Here is a 26,969-nt window from a genome sequence, read left to right as displayed (position 1 = left end):
TGGCTGCATTAACCTTTCTACCTGGAGGGTCAAAAGTTCTTCTAAAAGCAGCTACAAATGCGTTATAGTTATATACTAACGGGTTATCGTTCTCCCACAGTGGATTGGCCCATCTCAGAGCCTTCTCAATGAGTAAGGTGATAATAAATCCCACCTTTGCCCTATCCGTAGGATAGGAGTGAGGTTGCAATTCAAAGTGGATACTAATTTGGTTTAAAAAACCACGACACTTCTCAGGAGCACCACCATAACGTACTGGTGGGGTAATGCGAGAAGAAGCACCTACAGTGGCTACTTCTAGGCCTGAACCTACAGGAGAGATAGGAGTAGCACGTAAGTCTTCTGGTGGATTATTGGCACGAGATAATAACGCCTGTAGTGCTAGCGCCATCTGATCCATTCTGTGATCCATGGACTCAAACCTAGGATCAGGAGAACCAAGCTGACTGTTTGTACTTGCAGGATCCATTGGCCCTGTCGTAATGTCAGGATCGGGACAGGGATCCAACACGCAGAGTACAAACAGTAGCCAGATACGTATACCGGACCTTAGAATGGCCGGACTAACGTAAGTAGTACAGTAGAGAATAGTCAAAGACAAGCCGAGGTCGAGGGTAACAGAAGACAGGAGAATAGAGCAAACAAGCCGGGTCAAAACCAAAAGGGATAACTAGAAAACAAGAGCACTGAGTGACTAGAACAAGCTAGAACCACAACAGGGCAATGAGCTAATGAAAGAAGCACTGTTAAATGCCCTGTTCAGATAAGTAGACACACCTCCGTCGAGTCCTGATTGGTCCTGAACCAATTGAGTGACAGGTTGTTCCGGGTTGACGTCCTGACGTCGAAATCCGGGCGTCATGCTATAAAAGGGAGTCACTCCCTCGCGGCCGGCTTTGCATGACCGGATGGACCGCGAGAAAGAGGAAAATCAGGCCGTCCGGATGGATGAACGACTAAGTCTCTACCTCTCTCGGAGGTAGAGGCCTCAGGTACCCTGACAGTACCCCCCCTCTCAGATACGCCCACCGGGCGGAAGTAACCAGGACGAGAAGGGAAGCGAGAGTGAAATGCCCTGCGGAGACGGGGAGCATGAACATCCTCCTGAGGTACCCAACTCTCCTCAGGACCATATCCTCTCCAATCGACCAGATATTGTACTTTCCCCCGGGAGATTCGAGAATCGACGATGGAATTGACCTCATACTCCTCCTGACCCTCCACCTGAACAGAGCGAGGAGGGGCGATCGTGGAGGAGAATCTGTTACAAACTAGTGGTTTCAGCAACGAAACATGGAACGAGTTAGGGATGCGTAAGGTAGTAGGCAAAGCTAGACGATACGCAACTGGGTTAATTTGAGCCAACACCCTGTAAGGTCCAATATACCGAGGAGCGAACTTCATGGAAGGCACTTTTAACCGAATGTTTCTAGTACTTAGCCATACTCTATCGCCTGGAACAAACACCGGTGCTGCCCTTCTACGTTTGTCAGCGTGTTTCTTCACCAGCATAGAATTGTGCAGAAGAATTTGTCGAGTCTGGTCCCACAACTTCCTCAAATTGGCAACATGGACATCAACCGACGGTACCCCTTGGGAAGAAGACTCCGAAGGAAGAATGGAAGGATGAAAGCCATAATTCATGAAGAAGGGGCTAGAATGCGTAGAATCACAAACGAGATTGTTGTGTGCAAACTCCGCCCAAGGAATCAAACCGACCCAATCGTCCTGGTGTTCAGAAACGAAACAACGTAGATATTGTTCAACCCTTTGGTTGGTGCGTTCAGCAGCTCCATTGGACTGAGGATGGTAGGCAGAAGAAAAATTCAATTTGATGCCTAGTTGAGAGCAGAAGGATTTCCAAAAACGGGAAACAAATTGGGAACCTCTGTCCGATACAATTTGGGAAGGTATCCCATGTAAACGGAAGATCTCCCCAGCGAATATCTCTGCTAATTCGGGCGAAGATGGGAGTTTAGGTAAGGGAATGAAGTGAGCCATCTTAGTAAATCTGTCCACCACAGTGAGGATAACAGTCTGCTTTTTAGAGATAGGCAAATCAACAATGAAGTCCATAGCCAAACAGGACCATGGCTTTTCAGGAACCTCTAGAGGGTGCAGAAATCCGCATGGGAGCGAATGAGGTAGTTTAGTCTTGGTACAAACCTCACACGCCCCGATGAATTCTTTAATATCTTTACGTAAATCAGGCCACCAGAAGTCTTTAGAGATCAAAGCATACGTCTTGCGAATGCCAGGATGGCCAGCCACCTTGCTGTTATGGAAACAGCGTAACACTTCTAGTTGGAGAGTGGCGGGAACGAAGTGTCGATCCCCAGGAGTCTGTTTGGGCGCAAGATGCTGTAATTTCATGATCTCAGTAAGCAACGGAGAGTGAATCCTGAGATTCGTGTTAGCGATGATGTTACCCTTAGGAACTATCGAGGAAAGGACTGGCTCAGTTATAGTAAACGGTTTATATTGACGAGACAAAGCATCGGCTTTAGAGTTCTTAGAACCAGGTCTGTAAGTAAGTACATAATTAAAGTGAGTAAGGAACAAGGACCAACGAGCTTGTCTGGCGGACAGGCGCTTAGCCTCCCCAATATAAGACAAGTTCTTATGATCCGTTAAAATAGTAACAGGGTGTAATGTCCCTTCTAGTAAATGTCTCCACTCCTTTAAAGCCTTAATGACCGCTAACAGTTCCCTATCACCGATGTCATATCTGCTTTCAGGCCCAGATAATTTCTTAGAGAAGAACCCACAAGGGTGTAACGGTTTATCCACCCCTAACCTTTGAGACAGAACAGCACCAACTCCCGTCTCAGAGGCATCGACCTCGAGTAAGAACGGCAGAGTCGTATCAGGGTGGACTAGAATGGGAGCAGAGGCAAAAAGTTCTTTGAGAGTCTTGAACGCAACAAGAGCCTCCGTAGACCAAGTCTTAGTATCAGCCCCTTGTTTGGTCATATTGGTAATAGGCGAGATGATAGAAGAGTATCCCTTAATGAAGCGCCTATAATAGTTGGAAAAACCAATAAACCGCTGAATAGCCTTGAGTCCTTTAGGCAACGGCCAATCTAAAATAGACTGGAGTTTGTCAGGGTCCATTTTAAAGCCTTCCCCAGAAATCACGTAACCAAGAAAGTCTATCTGCGACTGGTCAAAGCTGCATTTCTCCAATTTACAGTATAGACCATGTTGCAGAAGTTTGTGTAGTACCTTTCTGACTTGTCTATGGTGAGTCTCAATCTCCCTAGAGTGTATCAGTATGTCGTCCAGGTAGACAATAACACAATCATGTTGAAACTCCCTAAGTACCTCATTAATCAAATCCTGAAATACTGCAGGAGCATTGCAAAGTCCAAATGGCATAACTGTGTATTCATAATGGCCATACCGAGTATTGAACGCCGTCATCCACTCGTGTCCATGCTGGATCCTCACCAAATTATATGCCCCTCTGAGATCTAATTTGGTGAAGATTTTGGAGCCCTTAAGACGATCAAACAACTCGGTAATCAATGGGATAGGATAGGCATTTCTGATAGTTATTTTATTCAAACCTCGGTAATCAATACAAGGCCTCAGCGTGCCATCCTTCTTTTTAACGAAGAAAAACCCAGCCCCGGCAGGAGAAGAAGACCTCCTAATGAATCCTTTCTCTAAATTCTCACGGATATATTCCTCTAGAACAGAGTTCTCCTGAACAGATAAAGGATATACATTACCCCTCGGAGGCATAGTACCAGGTAGAAGCTTAATTTTACAGTCAAATGGCCTGTGTGGAGGTAATGAATCGGCATTCTTCTTGTCGAATACTGCCTTTAAGTCTTGGTACAGGGGCGGTATCTGTCTCTCAGTGGACTGAGTAGAACTACCTGGTGTATTAATATTCGCCAATGGAGAAACCCTGCGTAAACACTTCTCCTGGCAGCTCAGACCCCACGAGAGTATCTCCCCTAATTCCCAATCGATAATAGGGTTATGTCTCTTCAACCATGGATACCCCAGAACTATGGGAACAGAAGGGGACAAAATGAGCATGAGAGATAAATTCTCCACGTGTAGGATACCAACATTTAAATTAATGGGTATGGTCTCACGAAAGATAACGGGGTCCAGTAATGGTCTACCATCTATGGCCTCAACGGCCAAGAGTGTCTCCCTTAACTGGGATGGGATATTGTGTCTAGTAGCAAAGGCTTGGTCGATAAAATTCTCAGCAGCTCCGGAATCTATCAAGGCCATAGTCTTTACCACTTCTTTCTCCCAGGTTAAGGAAACTGGTAGCAGAAGCCTGTGATCTTTGTAATTAGGAGTAGAGGACAAAATAGAAACACCCAAGGCCTGTCCTCTAGAGAAACTTAGGTGCGAGCGTTTCCCGGGCGGTTAGGACAGTTCGAGAGTAAATGACCTCTGGCTCCACAGTACATACATAACCCCTCCTTTCTCCTGTACTGTCTCTCCTCCTCAGAGAGGCGGGTATAGCCCACCTGCATAGGTTCAGGGAGCAATGAGACCGTGGAGTCAAGACTTGGAAATGCGGGAGCTAACCTAAAGGAAGGTCTCCGGTTCCTCTCTCGAGTGTTCTGTCTCTCTCTTAAACGTTCATCTATACGAGAAATGAACGAAATTAAATCCTCTAAATTCTCAGGAAGTTCTCTAGTAGCCACCTCGTCAAGGATTACATCTGATAGCCCATTCAAAAATACGTCCATATACGCCTGCTCATTCCACTTGACCTCTGACGCCAGAGACCTGAACTCTAGTGCATAATCCACAAGTGTTTGGTTCTCCTGTCTCAGGCGTAACAGTAATCTGGCTGCATTAACCTTTCTACCTGGAGGGTCAAAAGTTCTTCTAAAAGCAGCTACAAATGCGTTATAGTTATATACTAACGGGTTATCGTTCTCCCACAGTGGATTGGCCCATCTCAGAGCCTTCTCAATGAGTAAGGTGATAATAAATCCCACCTTTGCCCTATCCGTAGGATAGGAGTGAGGTTGCAATTCAAAGTGGATACTAATTTGGTTTAAAAAACCACGACACTTCTCAGGAGCACCACCATAACGTACTGGTGGGGTAATGCGAGAAGAAGCACCTACAGTGGCTACTTCTAGGCCTGAACCTACAGGAGAGATAGGAGTAGCACGTAAGTCTTCTGGTGGATTATTGGCACGAGATAATAACGCCTGTAGTGCTAGCGCCATCTGATCCATTCTGTGATCCATGGACTCAAACCTAGGATCAGGAGAACCAAGCTGACTGTTTGTACTTGCAGGATCCATTGGCCCTGTCGTAATGTCAGGATCGGGACAGGGATCCAACACGCAGAGTACAAACAGTAGCCAGATACGTATACCGGACCTTAGAATGGCCGGACTAACGTAAGTAGTACAGTAGAGAATAGTCAAAGACAAGCCGAGGTCGAGGGTAACAGAAGACAGGAGAATAGAGCAAACAAGCCGGGTCAAAACCAAAAGGGATAACTAGAAAACAAGAGCACTGAGTGACTAGAACAAGCTAGAACCACAACAGGGCAATGAGCTAATGAAAGAAGCACTGTTAAATGCCCTGTTCAGATAAGTAGACACACCTCCGTCGAGTCCTGATTGGTCCTGAACCAATTGAGTGACAGGTCGTTCCGGGTTGACGTCCTGACGTCGACCTCCGGGCGTCATGCTATAAAAGGGAGTCACTCCCTCGCGGCCGGCTTTGCATGACCGGATGGACCGCGAGGAAGAGGGAAATCAGGCCGTCCGGATGGATGAACGACTAAGTCTCTACCTCTCTCGGAGGTAGAGGCCTCAGGTACCCTGACAATATTGCAATACAGGCCTCAAAATTTCATGTCCAATGAGCTTGGTCTAAAAGTAAAGCCTTGTATAATGTGATTGCTGGTAAAACAAGGTAGCAGCCATCCTGCCCCCCAACATGTGAGTGGACATTGGGAGTTCCAATATACTTTTCACAGCGGCCCATGAAATTCACATTTAGCATTTACTACTATGAAAATCATGTAAAAATAAATAACTTTTTTTTTTTAATAACTTTTTAGCTGTACATTTTAAAGCAGTTTTTTTTTTTTTAGTGATATAAACGTCAATCATAGTAAAGTAGCCATGTGGTTAATAATGTTCTGCATTCAAGCAGCACTGAAGATCCTCACTGGCAGTTGGGTGTCCTTGGCATGCTTACCAGGTAAAAATTTCCACTCGACAGGGTTACATTTGTACTCGCCAATAGCGAGTGTATATAGATAATTGTAACTGAACCGCTGGCACCCCGACCGGGTATCTTCCGCTGATGGATGCTCCTAGTGCTTTCTGAGGTCTCCAAGCACTCCACCTGACATCATAACCACTGCAGACCCCACGAACCGCCACAGCTTGGTTGGGGTCTTGCCGTCTCCACCCACTCTGGGCCCAAGACCAGGGTCCAGCTTCCAGTGGGTCGACCTCTCCAAATTCCAGAGAGCATCAACAGGAACAAGCTCTTAGCAGAGCTTAGGGATTATACCCTGGGGAGTAGAGTGATTATAGCAATCCCGAGAGTGTAGTTCTCCAATCCCCCAAACATGAGCCAAAACTTCATGAAGGTACAAGATGATCTGACTCCAATGAGCGTTTATTACTCCTTATATACAAGTTTTCAGGCCAGAGGCACACCCCCTGGACCTGGTGGTAAACTGTGACAAAAGGGACACAAACCAATGGGAACACTAATTAACATAATAACACTCCCACATACACAATGAAATCCCTCCTCTCCATCCTGGAGATAATTGGCTTAAGGCACTGCAGTAAACTCAATGATCTCCAGGTACAGAAAATATCTACATTTTACACTAACAGCAAACATACATAAAAGTACATGAAAATACAAAATTCTTATTATATTACACAGAACCCACACATTTAACCTATCTGCAGATAGTTCGGATCTGAACGCCCAATATAGGTGAACAGCGCTCAGATTGCATGAACAGAGTACATTTGCCATGGGGTAAAACATAGCAAGGGTGGTTGAGAGACCAAGGAGGGACAAAAGCAGTCAGTTCCAACTGGTTTGGCAGTTTGTCTGGGACAACGCCCTGGTGGAGAACAATAGGCAGGAAACGGGGGAGAGGAAGAGACGCACTTTCTCATGGATTCAAATGGGCAGAAACAGTCTTTAGAAGCCAATAAGCCCCAAATAGTATTTTTAAATGGCAATACACCCTAGGGCCATAGTCATGAGGAAGGAGGCTGGCAATCAGGCTCCTCCAACAGCCGGGGGCAAAGGGTAGCTGGTCACCTAACAATCCAGTGACAAAAGGCATTTCGTCACAGCCATATAGTTAAAAAGCATTACGATTTCTGGTGTTGATTAATTTTCCATCCTCCAGTTTGCTGGGATTCCTGAATATTTTTCAGACAGCAACTGGGCTAACATACACTTTATAAAGGGTGCACAGGGTGTTCAAAAATGTGATGTCATCAGGAGAGGATGGATATTGGAAACAAATACTCAAAAATATAAGAATACATTAACTTATATTACGGCACCATTAAAGTTAATTTTAAATACTAGTTTCTTTTTAACGCACACTTCTTCACTTGCCCCTATAGGAAGAATGCTGGATCCTTCTGGCAATTGAGGTATTGTAGCGTTAAGATGATTATATGATGCTGTAAATAGCTAACCTGACACCGTGACTCAGCCATCCAATTGTAACTGTAGAGTTATGTTCTGATCTAGATGAATGGAGAAACTAATAAATGCTCACATTTGGTAAAGCAGACTCAAAATTAACGTGAATTCTGTCTAATGGCTGGAAAATCATGGAAATATCCAACTGGATAGATGCATTTAACAGAATTGACCTCTATTTGCCTGAGAATTCTGTTGACCAAAACGGAATAATACAATCTAGTACAGGGGTCCTCAAACTCCGGCCCCCCAGATGTTGCTTAACTACAACTCCCATGATTCTTTGAATTACATAGATAGCTAGAGAATCATGGGAGTTGTAGTTCAGCAACATCTGGGGGGCTGAAGTTTGAGGACCCCTGATCTAGTACATTACAACAATCTGTTATTAGCACGATATAAAAGTTTTCTAGAGAGAAAGAAGGGTACATTATAACCCATTAATTAAAATATTATTTTATTTATTTATTTACATAAAGCATTGTAGTGGTTCTGGTGTCTATAGCCTGTCCCTGCAGGCTTTTTAATTTTCTAAAAAGGCAGTGTTCACATTACTGCCTGGGCACACCTTTAGTGGCCACTCGTCAGACAGCCACTAGAGGTGCTTCCTGGGTCAGTGCTAAACACTGTGCACACACGCAGAGCTTAATTCAATGCATCTTTGAGTTTGGCTCCACCCCTGCTGACAGACCAGCATGGCGCTGGAACTAAGGAAAGTTATTACTAGATTTATGGACGGCAAGGAGGTACCGGTAGTGCTAAATAGTTAGTTTAACACTATAGGCTCAGGAATTCCCCTTTTGTGTTTCTGACCCTATAGTGTTCCTTTAAATCAATATTACCTAATATTTATTTTTTAACCCTTTGCTGACTGGCTTCTATAGGCTCACCTACTAAATGTAGGTGGATTTATTTAGCGAATTTGCTATTCAGTTTTCACACCATTACAAGCTGGTGTTTAATAGCCATTTTTATTTAAAATCCAAAAAAACATTCCTTGGGAAATGGTATTTTCCTCAAAACATTGTCAATAATGTATATTGTAAATATACTAAACAAACCCCAATGAACGTTTTTGTTTTGTTTTTTTGTTTTTTTGGATTATAAATAAAAATGGCTATAAAAGCACGTGTCTCCGTTATCTTAAAATATCCAGGGAGTTGAACAAGCAAAAAAAGACAGTCAATCCATCATAAGACAGCTTTCTAGTTAACCTTTGAAAAAAATAATAATATTGTGTTTAAGTACCTGCATATTATATCCTGTTTTCAGTAGTCTACACTTGTCTGCAATCATACAATGTAAAAGGCATGCTAAGCATGTATTCCGAAAGCTATGATTTCCCTTTTCATCTATGACTTAGCTATGCAGGGTTAGAAAAACCCAGGAATGTTTTTGTAGACTGGGATTTCAGCATGCCACTGAAATGGAAGGCCTTTTAGGTCGGAATAATAACTATATTTGAGCGAGGAAGAGACAGGTTTTGTAGATATTACCACAAGTAAATATTAAATTGCAGACAAAGCCATTATTTAGTGGTGTTGAGGATATGTTTGTTTGTGTGTATCATGCACTAACCCGCAAAATATTGTTTATTTCAGGAAACTGCTTGGCTTATTACCACTGACAGAACGCATGCAGTAAATTGTAGCTGTAAGATATTCGAGTTAAGCTTTGATTTAAAGGTAAAGTAGCATTTTATACGTACAAACAACAATAGTTAAACAGTTTTGACTGTGATCAAAATAAATCTGCCACCACAGGCAGGACCAGACTGGGACAAATGAAAAGGCCCGGGTAGTTAAAGTACAGTAGTCCGTTTTGAAGGGCCCACAAAACAAAAAAAATTTTTAACTTAAAAACCACAATCTCCTTCCTAAAATCCAAGCGTGAACATTTGCCCACTTGATCAATGCCTCTGTTCTCACATCAAGACTCTACTCCTTCGCATTAAAGCGACCCTGTATTCACCAAAATAATTGAATCTTAGCGAACTAACTTTGGGATATAGTTTCTGCCTCTGCAGTCTTTTCTGAGAAACTGTTTATATTTTGTAATGCCCACGTCTCTACTGACTGTCAGACAGGAAGCCACTAGCTGCTTCTGAGAGAAATAAATTCAGTAATTAAATGATTTTGCCCAGTGTTTGCAGGTAAAGCATGCTAATGCTAGGCGCTGGTTGTGTATTTAGTGCATCCCTATGTCTTCACAGGAGGAGAATTGGGCTTATTAGGGGAGAGTGTTCCTGTGCTGGATTACAGGTAAGTTTTATGAGTTTTGTATTTATTTATTATAAATTGGGACCCAGTATCAGAGATGTCAGGGGGGACATGATAGAAACATTTAAATACATAAAGGGAATCAACACAGTAAAGGAGGAGACTATATTTAAAAGAAGAAAATCTACCACAACAAGAGGACATAGTCTTAAATTAGAGGGACGTAGGTTTAAAAATAATATCAGGAAGTATTACTTTACTGAGAGGGTAGTGGATGCATGGAATAGCCTTCCAGCTGAAGTGGTAGAGGTTAACACAGTAAAGGAGTTTAAGCATGCAGGGGATAGGCATAAGGCTATCTTCACTATAAGATAAGGCCAGGGACTAATGAAAGTATTTAGAAAATTGGGCAGACTAGATGGGCCGAATGGTTCTTATCTGCCGTCACATTCTATGTTTCTATGTTTTTATGTCAATAGGAAAGGAGTTTGTGATGGTGAGTTGGTTTTGCCTATACAGGTGGAGCTGAGCTTGTCTTGGCCAGAATATACACAGACTGACTATTTTTGTGCAGGTATAGTCCTGGTAGAGGCTATAGGCAAAGGGCAGATTATAAAGGGAAATGTGCAGAGATATTGGCTAAACAGTGAAATGTAGTGAATTAAAGTCTGGATTTCAAAACATAGTTCAGCTAGCTGAGTTGGGGATGTTTTTCAAATCAGTATTTATCTTGCCTAAATGTTGCAGTCTGGTTACCAGTTCACTATTTTACAATTTGGTATTTAGTAACTAAACAATATAATATTATCGATCACATTTCTTGTCAACCATTTTTTTCTGGAAGTACAAAAAATTTCAGGACACCCAAATGTCGGATGATTGTTTGTTTGACTCAGCAGAATTTTGGAAACAAGACTTAGATTTGGAAACCAAATCAAAAAGGAAGAGCCAATCAGTCTTCTGCAAAATATATAAATAATATATGTCTTTTGGTTCACGGGTCAAGTTAGAAAAACAGGAGGAGCTGTAAAAAACCCTAATGTATAAATAATAACTATTAATTAAATATGGTTTAAATATTGTATATATAAATACATATACCTTACCACTCCTCTTTTTGTTTACTCTATTGCTTACTTCTCAGTTAATCTGTGAATGAAATCAACACTTAGTGACTGTCCCCTAATTGCAGCTTAGTCCGAAACTAATCTCCATGTGTAGTTTCTAGCAAGTTGGTTTTCATTTACTAGACAAATTTTCTTTCCAAATAATTACATAGACAGATACTCTTTTGCCAATGTGTACAGCTTAAAAATGTAGTAAATAATACATTTTAAAATATATATGCTTGCCTTTATCTCTTAACATGGTGTGGTGGGATTCCTTTAAACTCCCTAGAAACTGGAGCAAGTTGTTTGTTGCATGCTTGTTTTTCCACCATTTCTCAGTATGCAGGAAGGATAGTAATCAATACTGCATATTGAGTGAGGTTCTCAGGTTAGTGGACTCCTCTCCACTTTTTTGATTAAATGAGCCTGTTGGATATGGCATTAGAGGAACACTATAAAGTCAGTAACACAAACATGTATTCCGACCCTATAGTGTTAAAACCACCATCTAGCCCCTCTGATCCCCTTGCCTTCCTAAACATAGTAACAACTTACATATATTCAAGTCTGCAGCTGCTGGCGCTGTCCCTGTATGTCTCTGACCTGCCTGCTGTTTGCTGACATAATCAAAAGTGGTGGTCTAAGCCAATCACAATGCTTTCCTATAGGATTTTCTGAGACTGTCAAGGAGACATATCAGGAGACAACACAGCCCTAGCCAATCAGCATCTCCTCATAGAGATTAATTGAATCAATGAATCTCTATGAGGAAAGTTCAGTGTCTGCATGCAGAGGGAGGAGATACTGAATGTTTGAATGCATTTTAGGCAGCCATGACCCAGGAATGATCTCTAACAGCCATCTAAGGAGTGGCCAGTTGAGTTGTCACTAGGCTGTGATGCAAAACACTGCATTTTCTCTAAAAAGACAGTGTTTTCAGCAAAAAAAAGGTAATGATTCTACTCACCAGAACAAATACAATAAGCTGTAGTTGTTCTGGTGACTATATTGTTTCTTTAACAATAAAACAAACAGGTTTATGGGCACCCAGAGCTCAACCATATAATCTTATTTACCAATGTTGTGGTAGTGCAGCTCCCAATCTGAATGCTCTCTTCTGCTCAGTCATATTCCAATGTCCCCTACAAAGTAAAAAATTACGGATAACCAGTTCAAGACCATCAAAAAGAAAAAAGAACCTAAAAACTAAAAGGAACCTTATACAAATGTGTATTCCTGACACTACAGTGTTAAAAACACATTTAAGGTGGCTGTCTCCTCTGCATCCATTAAAAAGTAATAAAATGCAACCATTATTCCAGCACTGCGTGGGTCCACTGCAGCTGGCTCCTCCCCTGCTCCACCTTCTTAGCTGAGATCATCAAAATTGATAATCTCAGCTAATCCAATGTTTTCCCATAGGCAGGCTATTGTGCATGCGTGGCAAAATGCAGCAGTGAATCGATGTGTCTCTATGAGGAACGTTCATCATCTCCATGCAGGGCGTAGAGATGTTGAACATCAGTGCTGCACATTGTGCAGCAATGACTCAGGAACCACCTCTAGTGGCTGTCTGAGTGACTGCCACTGGAGGTATTCCCTAGGCAACAAAGTAAACACTGTTTTTTCTCTGAAAAGGCAGTGTTTACATTAAAATGTCTGCAGGGACATGCCATACACACCAGAACAACTAAATTAAGCTGTAGTTGCTCTGGTGACTATAGTGTAATTTTAACACATTAACACATAAAAGGACCTATATGTATGTAATAAAGATTTATAAATTTACTGTAAACTTTTTATTGCTCAGATTGCATTGTTTGTACATTGTACATTTTGACTGGTTTATTTCCCTACCACGAGTAAAAGACATTAAAAATGAAATATTTTTACTTATAATATTTATTGGGAGATCAATTTAGTTTACACTTGTATTATAATACAAACATAATATAAACCCGTGAACACCCACACATAACACACTATCATATATACAGTAAATGCAATATATTTCAATTTGTGCTTGATATATACCATGTCTTATCCTTCATAATTCCAGCAAGCAGGCCACCAGATCTTCTTCAGTCACTATTACCAGTTACACTGTGTTACTTTACATCGGTAACTATGTATTTACTGTGTGAATTTCCCTACTATAGACTATTTACCCAGATACGGCTCCTTTGCTTCGAGAGCAAACTGAGCAATTCCCTTAACCCCCTGGGCTGCTCTCACACTGAACGTTTATCATTTTATCCTTATGTATACAGCTTAGTTATGTGACATCACCTCAGAGTCAGTAGGGGAACAGAAGGCCCAGCAAAGCTAATTGCTGTCTTGGGAACATGGAAAACTGCTCATCTTAGTTTTCTTATGCACTACTGAGCAAGAACGGCCTACCCTCTTCTTGTTTCTCCATTTTACTAAATCAAGATAAACACAATGGCATGGAACTTGCAGTAAATTATTAAATAATTCACACGGTATATTCAGAGACAGTCACATGCAATGTAGTGATGCTCGTAGCGAGATTCTGGGAAATGTGTAGAGGTGTTGTGTATTAGACTTAGAGATTCATTTAGTTACAAACTGCAATTTATTTGAATTTAAGTCGATTGAATGATTGTATGGAGTCCCGAACTCTTAGCCAAATTATCATCCAGAGGAATTGCCCAATGGAGAACATGTTCATTTTGATCTTTGATTCAGAATTCCACCCACGGCATTAAAAAAAAAAAAAGAGGTGATTTAATGGAAAGGGATGATTGGTGGCTAGGTGAATACAGAAATCGATATATAAATATCGATTTTTACTGCTCCTACTTTCTTTTCCCCTCTATTGGTTACTTTTTCTCACTTGAACCAAATGGTGGAAAAATGTGCCTATCAGTGTACTGCAAAATATATGCATAATGTTTATATTATATAGATATCTTTTTGCAAGACCCTGATTGGACCATTTCCCCTTCATTTCGGTTAGCAGCTCGATCCTCCTTCTCCTACAGAACGCCGCAATTGTGGAACGACCTCCCGCACACTTTAAAATCTTCCCCAAGCCTAAAATACTTTAAGAGATCCCTCTCTACATACCTCAAAACAGAATGCACCTGTCATGGTTGATTATATATTTCCTACCTGTTCTATGTTAAAGTTTGTATATATTGTGTAGTAATATTGTTTTTGTATTTTATTGTACCATCATGTATCAATGCAATGTTTTGTGGACCCATGACATACCGGTACTTGAAAACGAGAGAAATCTCAATGTATCTTTCCTGTTAAAATATTTTATAAATAAATAAATAGTCTGATTTGTTTTCCTGAATCTTTTTTGCTAACAAATTTCAGACCAGCTGAACTGCCATATAACCGAACTTCGGCTGTCCTGATGTTTTTTTGGTTTTCTGATGAAGTGGTTTGGTCAAAATGAGTTCTTCCACTGTGTATAGAAGAACTCGTTTTGACCAAACCATTTCATCAGAAGCAGTAGACATGAAGTGATCCTGTATTGATGTGTGCGGATCAAGTAAAGGTCTGCCAAGGTATAGACATACTAAAACTGTTTTTTTTTTTTTTGTCTGCATACCTCATTCATATACAGAATCCAGTGTTTTAAAGCAGCATAGGAGTATTTAAGATTCTTACATTTTATTTAAATAAATTGCAAGTCAAATATTCACAAATATAGCAACCATCTGAGTACCGTGTTGACTGTGGTTTCTGAAGCTTTTTTAGTTAAAAAAAAAAAAAAAAAAGACTCATGTGGGCTAAATGGGCACACCTGCTACATCCCTTCTGGGATTGAGTACTCAAGAATATCTACCGCAATTATGCTTTGAAAATTGTAAACAATACATAGCTGAATAGAAGGTGAGGTTTAAGATGCAGGCCCTAGTTTGTACCATACTTGGTATTTTGAATTGTGAAATAATTCAAACCTTCAGCAGTATATTTTAATACACTGCATATTTTAGGATTTGATCAGTTAGAGCAGGTAGTCATTTATGATTTATTAACCTGTCAAAGACAGAAGGATATATCAAAACATTTAGGAATAAATTGTGACATGCTATCGTCCTTTAACACTATTTTAACTTAATTTTAATGCTTAATTTTAATTATTTTAATAATTTTAATTATGCGTGTGTGTTTTTTTTAATCCAACACACCCTTAGCATCTCATTCACATTATTGCCATATTTATGAAGAGATTTATATGCTCTATAGTATCTATCTAAATTTTTGTCTTTGCTTTTCAGTTTCCATCAGAATTTTTTGTCTCTTCACCTGCCTCATTTTCCTTTCTCTCCCAATGTTTTTCCAATTTCAACTCCCACAAGGTTGTACACTAAAGTCAGAATTAACAGGAATTCAAAGTGAATTTCAAATTTTAGGCAAAAATAACCCATTAGGAAAGCATTTTTCTAAATCAGAGTTTGTCTGTCTTGGGCTAAAATTTGAAATTGAGTTTAAATTGACTCATTTACATAGAAAAGCTTGCATCTAAACTTTATCCAAAACTAGGTGCCCTGTACAGAAACAAATCCTGCCTAAGCCCTTCAGTAAAGGAAAAGATTGTACAGCAAATGCTGATGCCAATCATTGATTATGGGGATGTAGTATATGCATCTGCATCGCAATCCCACGTTAATAAACTCAACACATTGTATAACTCGTTCTGCCGATTTGTGCTACAATGTAATTACAGGACCCACCATTGTGACATGCTAAAAGAACTAAACTGGCTGTCGCTGGAATTCAGACGCACCCTTCATCTTTCCAGCCTTGTGTTTAAGAGCTTTTCTGGGAAACTCCCACCCTACCTGAACGCAATGCTTTCCCCGGCTGTTCCCACTTCCTACAACCTCCGATCCAGTACCAACACTTTACTTAGTCTACCTCAATATAAAAAGAAAGCAGCCCGATCCTCCTTCTCCTACAGAGCACCGCATTTGTGGAACGACCTCCCGCACAAATTAAAATCTTCCCTAAGCTTAAAGTCCTTTAAGAGATCCCTCTCTCCATACCTCAAAACAGAATGTACCTGTCATGGTTGATTATATATTTCCTACCTGTTCTATGTTAAATTTTGTATATATTGTATATTAATATTGTATTTGTATTTTATTGTACACTAACTGTAACAATGCAATGATTTGTGGACCCAGGACATACTTGAAAATGAGAGAAATCTCAATGTATCTTTCCTGGTAAAATATTTTATAAATAAATAAATAAATAATTCCAGACAAATCATTATTTACAATCAACCTGTCAGTTACTACCCATCTATATATTCTACTGTGTCTTTACACCTCTCCTAACGTTTTCCTATGTCTTTCCAAAACCATGTTGTCTTCTCTTTCACTGTGACTGGTACCCTAAACATCATTCTATTAACAACCCAACAGATGTAGCAAGATCCTGTGCAGAAACTGTTTAAATTTGACCTATAAACTCTGTTTCTGAATAATTTTTAATGTTATTCTTCTGTTTGAATAATCTGATAGCTAAAATCACTAGGCAAGAGGTAGGCAACATTCGACACTCTAGATATTGTGGACTACATCTCCCATGATGCTTTGCCAGCGTTATGACTGTAAGAGCATTCTGCAACATATAGTCCACAACATCTGAGTGCCAAAGGCTGCTTCCCCCTGCGCTAGTCCACCATGATGCTATTTTAAAGGCATACAGAGCAATGCACAAAATGTCAAGAAAAATCAATAGGTTATGCAATTCCATGGAACCTTAGTACTGCAGATGTTTCTGCATAGCCCTTGATGTTCAGCCAGTAATTCACTAACATTTGCCAAATAAATGTTTTTAAGGCAGTGATAGAATTACTGCTAATGCCACCTTACAGAATATTGATGGCTTCTGTGCAATAACAAACACATGTACTGACAACATTCTCAATGGCTTTGTTATATTTTACTAACTCTAGAATGACCAACAACATTATTTAGAGTCGAAGAAACAACAAAATCATCATGAGAAACTAAAATGCTTAAATATTGCGTAGACAAAAAAAAATTATATGAAGGAAATCTACAAATACATTGATGGACTGAATACAATTCACAAAAACGCTATGATACATTTGAAGTTTGAAAATAAAAAAAGATATGATTACATTAAAAAAATAAAAATTAAAAAATATTTTTTTTAAATGATATATATATAGTAATATTTGGAATAAGTTCCCAGTAAAAATTTGTAAAGTTTATAATAATAATAAACATTAATTGTAATATGCATGAGATGATTTGCTGTAATATTATATATGTGTAGGATGAAAGATTTGTGAATTGAGAAATGAAGTGGTTTCGGCATCTGAAATGGTCCTTTAACCATGTTTGATGAGGTAAAGTTGGATGACAACTGTTACTCCAAGTCAGATGTTTGAAGGTGATTCAAGTTTGAGCTATTCTCATGTAGACCAAACATGGAAACCAATATGCCAACTTGACCAATGGCTGATGATCTGTTTTGACCCTGACGGTATTTTTCAGTTCGAGTTGTTAAGAAACAGCTGACATACGCATGTTGAAAACAAATAAATATGACAAGGTTCAAAATGACCCCCCAGTTAAACTGTAAGCAAGTCTGATCATAATTCACCCCACTTTCATATGCACCAACTAGGGTGGGTGATAATGAGACCACTATTTTCTTGTTAGGATTGTGGTGAAAATAATCTAATCACTTCTGACTTCATGTGGGAATTGGTATGTACCTTGCATTATTTTCTTTTATTTATATGATTATTGCCAAAATACGAGATAATGAAACACAGGTAAAATGTATGATATGAGTTTTATGGTTCTTTAAAAAAAAAAAAAAAAAAAAAGCCAATCCTTCCTGTCGTTCCTATTTTCTTTTTATTCGTGAAACGTGACCATTTCTCACTCTTTTATAACAACCTGTTTCACTATACTGTTTTCTGATATTTTTCCCAAGGGAAGTGTTACCTATGAGTATGTCTCAAAGTATACTTTAGTTAATAGTAGGCTGTACACTGATTACTGTATACTGCACTGCTATTACATAATCAATAAAGGTTTGGGAAAATGCCTTTAAAATTACCCACTTGGGCCAAAATAGCCAAATTGGAGATATTTGGAACTCAGCTTCTTTGGCCTAAATTTATAAACTACAATGCTATTGTGTAACCCCATGAGTATAAATGATGAAAGAATGGACCACAATGATAAGTAAAATATATTTTTAACATAGTGTAGTAGAAGAATAGTTTTCTATTTATTATAAGAGATAAGAACAGTAAATAATGTATATAACGAAAAACTAGACTAAACAAAGACAACAAACACAAGATTTTTCATCGTAGAATATACTGAGCACATTTTCTTTCTGATACCTTTTTCAAGAAAGGGTTAATATTATATTTAAACAGCCTCAGACATCACCACATACTTAGAGGTGCATCTGCCGCCTTTCTCTCTAAAATTGAAATTGTCAACAATACAACCTGGGCTACATCTTGTTTACTATAAACAAAACTCAGACGTTCTTATATTGAGGATGATGTATAAACAAGAATTCTGTGACATTCTACAGATCAGGGTGAAGTAATGATCGTGGATTCATATAGAATGCTCCTGCTGCATGCATTGCTTTTAGCACATTCCCCCAGAAATGCTCTTGAAACCCAAGCCCCTATTGTGATCTTACAATTATAAGTGTGGAATGTAAATGTTGCAAGCCAGCTTTTCAGCTGTGCCAGTTAACCCTTTGTGTGCCAGGTGATTATATTAATAGGATGACTTCACAAAGTGCATCTTATATACCTGCCAATGAAGACCCCTGTCATTACTGATCAAATCCTATCTCCCAGGCACTGCAACATTTAAAGGTACACTGAGACTAATACAGTTAGAAAAAAACTGAAAAATATTCCATTATGAAGATACTATGCAAGCAAGGATTTAAAAAAAAAAAAAAAAAAAAAAAAAAAGTCATATATGGTGATTGTGATTTACATACTATTTTTTTTTGTACCAAATAAATTGATTAAGAGAAATAAAGGAATATTCCAGTAAGCATTTTAATATGCCTAATTTACAGCACTCACTGGTGACCTTGTCATTTTAAAAGTGACAATATTTTAACAAGACAGAACTGTGTAAAGACCAGATTTAACCAAGCTATGTTAAAACACAAATAACTGCATTCCATCTGGCTGCCCATACACTGACAATACAGTTTTGCATACAAAGAAGTATTATTTTATAAATATTTCTAGATGTAGGACTATGTAGGAATGTATCTACAGATCACAAATAACAGACTTTTCACACCCTTTTGGATCCATTTTTAGATTTATTTTGTACACAACAACAACCCTCTTGTTTAAGGAAATGTATAGTGGATGTAAAAATAAGAAAATTAATGCTTGCTTTTTTTTTTCTTCTATAAAACTATTCTCTGACACAGTCAAAGCACTTGTGCTAAAACAAATTGACTTGTAAATGTTGGAATATTTATAGATTTGACTTTGATCAGCTACCTGCTTTAAAACATGTATATATGTTTTGCATTTGAAAGGTATGCAGTTTATGTTTCCATTTGGACAAAATGAACTCCAATTGTATAATACAAAACGTGATGGTTACATTTTTATAGCTTGTTTAAAAGGGGATTTTAGTTTTCCTTGAATGTAATTGCTATGGCTTGTAAAATGTTACAACTTTTATAAACAAGCTGCAGTCAAAGGTATCTTGGTATTTAAACGACAAAGACCAGAGGACACATTTAACATTCTATTTACTGAAGAATCCACCCAGTCTTAAACATATCTAACTTTACAATTGATTAGAACATTAGAGAAACAAACTACTGCTAATATTTTCCATTGGATCTAAGCATTCTCCAAGACTGGATTCTACAGGTCCATAAAGAACAAAGCTGTCATAAATAACAAATTGCATCTAATAAAATGACATAGACAATAAATAAATCAGTTAATTCATCCCTGGACCTTAAAACATTGAAAGACATGCCAGTAGGAGAGGACTTAGTCTGGGACTGAATATTGTTTTGAACTACTATCCCCATGATGCTCACAGAGTTTGTGGTCCACAGTGGTATGTGTCATTATTAAGGGTAGTCATCAATGTTTTTTTAGTCATATAAACCAAACATTCCCAGTTAACATAATAGGAGTCCCACAAGCAAATTCAGAAAATAATATTAATTATATCTGTAGGTATAGCTACGAAAATAGTGCTTCTAAAAGCACATCCATAAACCACATCTACATACCCTACCAAACCACTCATTTCTTAAATATTATCTTCCTGAAGATTTAAGACCCAACTGATGGTCTAATAATCTGTATTTGAGATGAACACCAGAAAAAAATGGACTTCATTAATCCTTTTATCTAAAGTGATCGTGAACATTTCTTTACACCCTGACAGTTCTATGTAGTCACCTGTCACGAATTGGTTAATATTACAGAAAGAGGAGATTCAAGAATCTGTCAAAAGGCAACCAAACTGGCTGAATGACAAAAGCTGCACTTATAATAAGGAAGACAATAAATAATAATTGCTTGATACATTGAGTTATTGATGTACCTGCCTGCCTGACACACTGTTTCTCTCTTCCTCTATACCTATATTAAATGAATGCCTTAACTCTCTGGGTACCAGAGGTCTGCCCAACACATTGCAAGGGGTTAAAAAGCTTCAAAATTCCAACGTGACCCTCCAGGTCCCTGGTCATTACCTTACACTCTTGTGTTTTACAGATATATACTGATTTTGTCTGATAAAAAGAGATAGGTGATGCATCCATCCATTAAATGAAATAGCATGGGTCCCTTATCATGGGTCCCTGTTGAGATCAGAAATTAAACAAGTACAATTACTTATGTTCTCCACCCATTTAAACCACTTGTGGTGTTGCAGCTATTTTGGTCTTAGTGTTGCAATATGATTTCCATATCAACACAATTAACTGTTTAGTGAATAAGTCATAGTTCGTTAACTTAACTGTTTTCCAAATATGTGAGTCAGCTTGGTTTCACTATAGCCCATATGTATTTATTATTTTTACTGTAGATTTAAAAAAAATATATATATATATCTGAAAACAAACATCATAGAAAAATAAGGGAACGATTAGTGTGCATGATAATTAGTGAATAACTGTCCAATGAAGTATGATTTAATTACCATTGATAAATCACACTCCTTGTTATATGGGGGCAAAGAGAGCATCACTCAGACCACTGGAAAAAAAAATGGACTTCAAAAATTGACTAAAAAGAAATTACAGGTATGTAACACAATGACTAAATTTTGATTAACTCCTGTATTGCCATGTCAACCTCTAAACTGCCTCTAATCCATGCACAGTTCGGAAATGATAGATTATTTTAGATGAGAAATTGTATATATAATGGTATAATAAATATGAAGCTTCACTACTCTGATTATCTATAATTTGAATCCCTGACTCTTTGGAGGGACAACTGACAATGGGTTAATGGGCAGTCATTGGTCAAGAGGCACTAAAGACCTTCCTTACAGTCTGCATCAAGTGCCATACTGGAATCTGTCATGCTACTGAGATAGGTTACTCTGGATTAGCCCAAATTTATACAGTACACACAGACACTGAATAGCTTACAACACGGCACAGTAAAACATTAGTGGAAATATAAATCGAGATTGAAAAATGTGTATAAATAAATATGTATATTCATACATATATTTTACTTTTTATTTTACATACTGCTGCTTTGTAGTCAGATTTTGGAACTGGGAAACTGAGCACAATGTGAGCATTAAATGGATAAAAAAAAAATTAAAACAGTAGAATGTGTGGGGGGGGGGGGGGGGGAAGGGGAGTTAAACTTTGTAACTTTCAAATCACTTCTGGACCGAGCAAGAACTGTGATTCTGGACACTTACCAACACACACTTTAAACACAGCATGGTAATAAGAACAGTTTAAATATAGCATGGACATATGCACCGGTTAACTAAAACATAATACAAAGCACAGTTTATCTACGACATGGTGACAAGCACAGTGTAACTATATTACCTGTATTTCTTCAATCCTGACACCCAAAGAGTTAACACAGGTACTATCAGTTTGCCTACAATCAGAGCAGGACTAACATGGGTTAATCCACTGAGCGCCATACGTTAAAAGCACACATGGCACTCAAAGGGTTAATGTCCCCAGACCCTTTTTTCGAGAAGCAATCTGTAATAATCACATTAACCATTCCATAATTGCCATATCCAATCCATACTGAAGGACTGGCTGTCTAAATGTATCACTCATAGGTGTCATTGTTATCCCCCACACACAGCCTCCAGCATCCAAAGGGTTAATGCCGACTGCATTTGACAAGGCTCCCCCTGTCTGCAGTCTCTGCACTCCCACACAACATTTACTACTGTACCTCGCCACCACCTCTGTCTTCCTTCTTCACAACTTCACTTTCTCTCTTCTTTCTCCATCCAAAAAAAAGTCTCTCACACAGAAAATTAAATAAAAATAAAATAAAAACAAAACTAGTTATAATAAAGCAATAAAAATAAATACAAATAAAATAAAAAACAATTATAAAGGGGAGTTGGTTGTCACTTGGGATCTTCAGTACTTTCTCTTGGAATGAGGGGGTTAATTTCCTGGAAAGAAGGTTCTCTTCCTGAGGAATGCCCCAATAAATTGGAAGTAAAGGGGGAGATCTTAGGAGGGTTTGTTAGTTATCTGTCCCCAGCCCTGTGTGTGCGTTTTGTCTGCTCTGTGGGAGGGTGAGCCTGGCAGCTGTGCGTGTCAGCATGGAGATATGTACATAGATATGCATGGCTCTGTGTGTGGAGAGAGGTGTGATTGTGCTCGCACGTTGCGCCGCCCTGTGCACCTCCCAGTCTCCCTGATTGTGCTCGCAGACACAGATCACTCGCCAGGGATGGGGTGGCTGCAGACTCGTAACGTTGTATCAAGGTGCACCTGCAGCAATATAATCCATGCACACCCCCCCCCCCCCCCCCCCACACACACACACACGTGCAGCTTCCTGGGGATCAGACACAGATCAGTGACACAGGTGGCTGACCCTTTGCTCTCATTTCATCCTGAGCCAGGTGGCATAGCTCATGATGAAACCCACCTATTGCAACAATCTTAACATCAGTTTAATGATAAAAAATAGATAACTTTAGCCTTGTATTAGGAAGTATGGATGTCACAGCTGTAATATAACAATTACTACAGATCAGGCGGTCCTATCTGAATGGGGACACACAGTGAATTAGTGTAGATGCTCCTTCCCACTGGGACTGACTGAGTCTGACTCTTCCTCTCTCCTACATGCTCTTTCCCAGGAATAAACAGGGGGTGGGGTTATGGAATCCTATAAAACACCCCTTAGATTCCTTCTCCAGCCCATTCCATCTATACCCAATGCCAAGTTCAGGGAGGATAATGAGGTAGCAGGCACCAGGCTTGAAATGTGTCATGCAGCCCCCAGGGGGAGTCAGATTAGTACTGTAACAGAGGATGTGTTAGTTATTACACACATGGAAGCAGGGAGGGGTGTGTGAACTGTATTTAACCTGTGGTTGATGATGTGGAGTTAAAGTAAGCATTTTGGGCTATGAGATGGTGAAAAAAAGTCTTTGCGTTTATGTGACAAGAAGCCAAAACCACTTCCCTCGACATGACCTACATTAAGAAGTGGCATGCTCCCCTCATATGATGTTATTAAATAATGGAATTTACCCATTACTGAAGGATGAGTGTGCTGAATACTGGAATCACAACACTGTATTTTTTTTTTCATTTGCAGTTTAACCCTAGTGACGCAAAGCAGGTCAACCAAGCAGATTACGTTTGAAGTAAAACAAGTTTAGACTATATACATCTACACTGTAATTGATCATTTCACAAATATTACTTTAAATCTGGTACCTCAGCCTAATATCATTCTGGGGGGAAAAAAATAGAACAAAAATAAAATATATTTATTAGGAATATACCATATATAGTTAAATACCAAGAGTTACAACTATTTTTACAACACTTGTTCAACAGGAAAAACATGTAAAATAGAGTTGCTGCATGTCCCAGATTGGCTGTACACCATTTGAACAGCATCTTCAGTCCATGGCAGGACGCTTTGAGAGATGAAGTATAATTTTAAGACTCTGCAGCCTGGTTATAAACAACATGTTAAGTAATTGTGCTAAACACACAGAAGCAACTCTCTGATGTAGGAGACTGGGAGGTGAATATCGGTGGTTTCTGCCCAGTGGTCAGCAAAATGTAATGTGGGTGATTAATTTAATAAATCATCACATTTTTGAGCATCTGGCTTGAATTACTGAAGTGAAGTACAGGAGTAATGTGTACACACATGGGCTACGTAAAACTCCAGTCTGTATTTTGATCTGATAATCTCTTGAAATTGTGCCTTTACATGGCAGAAATGAAATGTTATAACCTTGATTTTTACCGTACAACAACATTTAGGGTTATTCACTAAAGTGACAATTCAAAGTGAATTGCAAATCCAAGATAAAAGTAGTCGAAACAGAAGAATTCTCTAAGCCAGCTATGCTTCCAGTTCAGCTACTCTAGCCAGTGGTGTATTTTGGATTTGTGCTGCCCTATCAAGGCCGCACTTTGACTGACAGACACTTTCTTACTGATGTATTCACTGACATACACTCATTAAAAGATACAGTCATTGGCACACATACTGTTTAACCAACACATACTTTCACTGACACACACAAATACACACACACACACACACACACACACACACAAACACACACCCACTGACAGACACACACTCTCATATACACTGACAAACAATGACATACATAGTCACTAATTTGACACACTCTGACAGATACACACTATTACTCAGACACACACTGACAGACTCACACTCACTGACAGACGCACACTCACTGACAGATGCACACTCGCTGACAGGCGCACTCACTGACAGACACTCACTCACAGACACACACACACACACACACAGACACACACACACACACACACACACACACACACACACACACATACACACACTTACAGACACACAAACATACTTACAGACAGACAGACAGACACACACACTTACAGACACACACATATAAACACTCACAGACATACACACACATTCACTCACAGACACACACACCATTTCCTCCAACACTCACAAATTATTATTGTGACAAACTCCCCTTTTCCTGTGAGTTTGCCACGAGTGTTTGGAGGGGCCTGTTTGCCAGTCTCCTACCCTGTGACTATGGCCCCTTCAAAACCTGGCTAAAATACTTTAAAAAGGCTCTGCTCATGTGAAGTATGTACTTTTGTACTCCAGACAGAGAGACAGTTAGCACTAATTCTCTGGAAATGGGACCATGTGAACGGTTGGTCAAAAATAAGACTTCCAGGAAATTCCTGAACCCCTGAACTGATCTGGGTGATTTTTGGATATGTTGGTAACCCAGATCAGGGCTACCAGGGGATGGGACATTTGTGGGGTTTTATGTATTGTTAGGGTACTTTTGGGGTGTTTTTTTGTTGTTGGAGATAATTGGATTAGAATTAGTACAGTTACTGATCCAATTATCTCCCAAGCAGAGGGGAGGGATTGTGTGCTATGTGTGGGAGTGCCTTACATTGTAAATGCGTTATTATTGGTTTGTAAGTTTGTGTCCCTGTCCCCAACAAGATCCATGTGGGCGTACACCTTGCTTGGGGACTTGCATAAAAGGCCAGTGTGGCTCCCGTTAAAGCGAGATTTGTTTACTCCTTCATGAAGTCTTGGCTCATGTTTGGGATATTGGAGAACTACATTAACTCCTGTCCTAACGTGTCTTATACCCCACCTCCTATAGACTGTAAGCTCGTTTGAGCAGGGTACTCTTCAACCTATCGTTCCTGTAAGTTTTCTTGTAATTGTCCTCTTTATAGTTACATCCCCCCTCTCATAATATTGTAAAGAGCTACGGAATCTGTTGGCACTATATAAATGGCAATAATAATAACTCTGGGGATTGCTATAATTACTATATTACCCTGTGTATAATTACTAGCTCTTATAAGAGCTGTTCCTGCTACGTTCTCTGGACTAGGAGAGGTCTACCCACTGGAAGCTGGATCCTGGTCTTGGGTCCAGGGTGGGTGGAGGACAGCGAGACCCCAACCAAGCTGCGGCGGTTTGTGGGGTCTACGGTGGTTATGGTGTTCCAGTACAGTGCTTATGGTGCTCACAAGTACTACGAAGCAGCGATTGACGGAGGTACCCGGTCAGGGTGCCAGGCGGTCCGTCACAATTATTATCTTTTTTAAATTTGAATTTAAATCCACCCAGGCTCCCTGGGAGAGCTGGAGTGGATTACTTACCTGTGGTCCAGTGGGGCTGCTGCGCAGGCAGGTAGGGGGCAGACAGCAGAGTAGGCGGCGAGGGAGCTCTAATCTTCCTGCTCAGCTCCCTTGCGCGCCGCTAAGTGATGCCTGAGTGACATAATATTCCGGCTCCCGGCTTCATTAAGTGGCGTGCGAGGGAGCTGAGCAGGAAGAACTCAGGTGAGCATGCTCCCTTGCCGCGATAGAAGCTGCCACCCGCCTCGGACAGGCTCAAAAGTAGCCAGCAGGCCAGATCTTGAGCCGCCCAAGACACAAGGCAAACAAGGCATCCACATGGGCGTTTGGGGACGGCTTTTTTTGCCGCCCCCTGCAAAGTGCCGCCCAAGGCAAAAGCATTGTTTGCCTCGTGTAAGATACATCGCTGACTCTAGCCTTAAATTTGTCATTCCCTTTGAATCCTCACTTTAGTAAATAACCCTGACACAGTTAAACACTAAAGTGAGAATTGTTAGGAATTCAACTTAAACTTCAATTTAAGATTAAAATAGCCAAACTGGAAATA

At 39.7% G+C, this 26,969-nt stretch overlaps 1 protein-coding gene across 2 annotated transcripts in view; it reads right to left on the bottom strand.

Moving 5' to 3' along the window:
* Nucleotides 1-22,570, bottom strand: part of SATB1 (SATB homeobox 1) — a 193,677-nt gene extending 171,107 nt beyond the window's left edge. Inside the window, exon 1 of one of the 2 annotated variants that reach the window (XM_063452302.1) lies at nt 22,473-22,570. The gene's annotated coding sequence lies outside the window, so the exon portion shown is untranslated. The remainder of the gene's footprint in view (nt 1-22,472) is intronic. The other variant, XM_063452307.1, reaches the window with a different exon arrangement.
* Nucleotides 22,571-26,969: the final 4,399 nt, after the last annotated feature.

The sequence above is a fragment of the Pelobates fuscus genome, chromosome 4, assembly GCF_036172605.1.
Source record: "Pelobates fuscus isolate aPelFus1 chromosome 4, aPelFus1.pri, whole genome shotgun sequence".
Taxonomy (NCBI): domain Eukaryota; kingdom Metazoa; phylum Chordata; class Amphibia; order Anura; family Pelobatidae; genus Pelobates; species Pelobates fuscus.
The sequence above is the reverse complement of the archived record's forward strand: the minus strand, read 5'-3'. Positions and strand labels throughout refer to the sequence as shown.